At 40.4% G+C, this 2,618-nt stretch overlaps 1 long non-coding RNA gene across 1 annotated transcript; it reads right to left on the minus strand.

The window, feature by feature from the left end:
* Window positions 1–414: 414 nt before the first annotated feature.
* Window positions 415–1,398, minus strand: LOC131737633 (uncharacterized). Its single transcript, XR_009329278.1, has 3 exons — window positions 1,324–1,398; window positions 1,136–1,207; window positions 415–1,006 (listed from the first exon to the last, which is right to left on the minus strand). It is a non-coding gene; the product is annotated as an uncharacterized LOC131737633 (long non-coding RNA).
* Between the last annotated feature and the right edge of the window lie 1,220 nt (window positions 1,399–2,618).

Raw genomic sequence — 2,618 nt, forward strand, 5'->3', positions numbered from 1 at the left:
TCAGTAATCTTCTGTGACAAATAACACACAAGACACACAGTGTTAATACACAGACACAGAACACTCACGGCTTATTCACGGTACGGGCTCCTTCTCGGTTATTTAACTTAACCATATGCAAAGGAACAGATCACTCAAGCCATGCCCCCTATTTATACCCTCACCCCTGACCCCGAGGTTAACGAGCGCATCCGCTCCTCCAGTCCTCGGATGCCACGCCGCTTACCGTCTGGGTCACTGAGCTCGGGTGCCATGGCTCCGCCCCCTTCCGAACTGACCGACTTCCATCTACCCTACGGAATAAATTGTCGTGCCATTTCATTAAGGGTACTCTGTTCCTCGTATACCGTGCTCTCACAGGTCGAGAGGGAGATCTAACACTAAGACTCATTTGATCTCTGTCACAGACGTGCATCCAGTATTCTGCGTTTATTAATAGTAGAACCCAGTCCAAAAACATGGAACTTTCAAAACCAGTCGAGTGAAAAATTTAAAAGCGCATTTGCAACATCCTTTTTTTTTAAATGCAGCATTATTATACAGTATTGTAATTGGGATCCATGGACCATGTTCGTTATAGCCGGAGGTTCACAACACAAGAGGGCGCTATAGCGAGCTTGTACTGTACTACAATATGCCACTAGGCACTCAAACATGCAACAATAATAGGACAGCTAACCATGACCTGCTTCTTTAGTAAATACATTACATAATCAAAATATCACTAACCATATTTAAACTGCAAAACAAAATCTATAGTTTAAATACTCACTTCATTAACAAACTCTCTTCCTTGATCTGAGAGGATTTGGAGAGGACAGCCATGTCGATATACTACAGTGCACAGACACTTTGCAACTTCCTTCACAGTCTTTGTTTTTAGTGGAAAAGCTTTGACCCATTTTGTGAAGTAGTCTGTAGCGGTTAATATATACTGGTATCCATCAGCAGTCTGCGGCAAAGTCCCAGTTAAACCAATCCCCACCAATTCCCATACTGTTGAAACCTTCAGAGAATAAGAAAGCTCAATGGTAGTAAATATAGCACTCATTTCCGGGACTCTGAATTTGAAATCATACTGAAAGTCTAGTCTTCTTGAGGAACACAACAACCATAGTTTATACTATAAAGTTACCTGAATACTCTGCAGTGTTGAATCGACCACAAGTGGTTTACCAATCTTTTGACATCTGTCACACTCAGCTACCTGAAATGTTAAAATAAAAAAATAAAAACATGATTTGAGATTTTAAGCTTCAAATCACTTTTTCTCAAAATACTCACACTAAACATGATCTCTGTGATAGTCAGAAATATCCTTACCCATTTCAAAATATCAACCATCATTCCTGGCCAGTAAAATCTGGATGACAAGGCATTTCTTGTTTTGAAAACTCCACTATGCCCCCCAACCCCCCCCCCCCCCCCCCCCATGGGAGAGCAGTGGAATTCTTGGAACAGTTCTCTGCCACGCTCCCTTGTCATCACCACCTTTCTTGCTGTTCCCTTTGCAGAATAATACAGCTCTCCATCTAAATAAATGGAACAAATGCTTATTTCAGTGGTTTAGTTGGAGGATATGTCATATCAGCAATTTGTCCCAAGAAATTCCAGAAAACCATTTAGAAAAGCATGAGTTTAAGGTATTCTAAATCATATTGCAGGGTCCACATATTTCAGTGACATTTAATCAAATATGTGAGGTTTATTGAAACTGAAAAATTGGCCTTGTTGTATAATACCTAGCATTGAATGCAAGAGTCCACTATTTAATGTACTTACTTTGATTGGGAAATTTTGAAGCATATCTTCTTAAAGTTAACTTTTGTAGCTTGGAGCAGGATGGTGGATAATTGTTATCAGAAAGGTAATTGTACACTTCACGCATTCAATCATCCATGGCTATCTGTGCTTTAAAAAACAGAAACATAACTTATAATACAAGAGACTCATGGGCGTAGCTTTCATATGTGCAGGTGGTTCAAGCTGCACCAGAATAAGAAACCAACTTTTAGGTGTGTGTGTGAAAAGAAGGGGGGCCCATCTAAGAATTCTATACCAGGGCCCATTCCAACCACTTTACGAGGTTCCCAGCTGAACTGGATACCAGAAAAACCCTCCTGCATCAAGCAAGTTAAGTATAGCCTTGTTTTTATTATTGAATTAATCTAAGTCATTTGTAACTTACTTTAGCACTATTACTATTAGTGGCATGTTTTAACTATACTAGTTCCAGCTGGTGGTTTTATTTAATTTAATTTTAACTACAATTGCAAGCCTGTTTGGGACCAAGCTAAATTCCTTAAACCAGTTCCAAGTGTATCTCAGCTTTGAAATAGTGCTAATTACTACTGCGCTAATTAACCAATCATGCCCAGGTGCAGAACCTAGCCAACGATAAAATCCTCAGCAGCCGCTTGATGCGCCAGCACCAAGCACCTCTGAACGGAAGAGCCTGTGAACAAAAGAGCCAGAGGAGTCAAGAGCCTGTGAACAAAAGAGCCAGAGGAGTCAAGAGCCTGTCAACAAAAGAGCCAGAGGAGTCAAGAGCCTGTGAACTCTTGAAATGGGTTTCATTTGGGATCATCTAAATTAGCCCATTTTTTGCACTGATTATC

The sequence above is a fragment of the Acipenser ruthenus genome, chromosome 7 (assembly GCF_902713425.1).
Source record: "Acipenser ruthenus chromosome 7, fAciRut3.2 maternal haplotype, whole genome shotgun sequence".
Classification (NCBI taxonomy): domain Eukaryota; kingdom Metazoa; phylum Chordata; class Actinopteri; order Acipenseriformes; family Acipenseridae; genus Acipenser; species Acipenser ruthenus.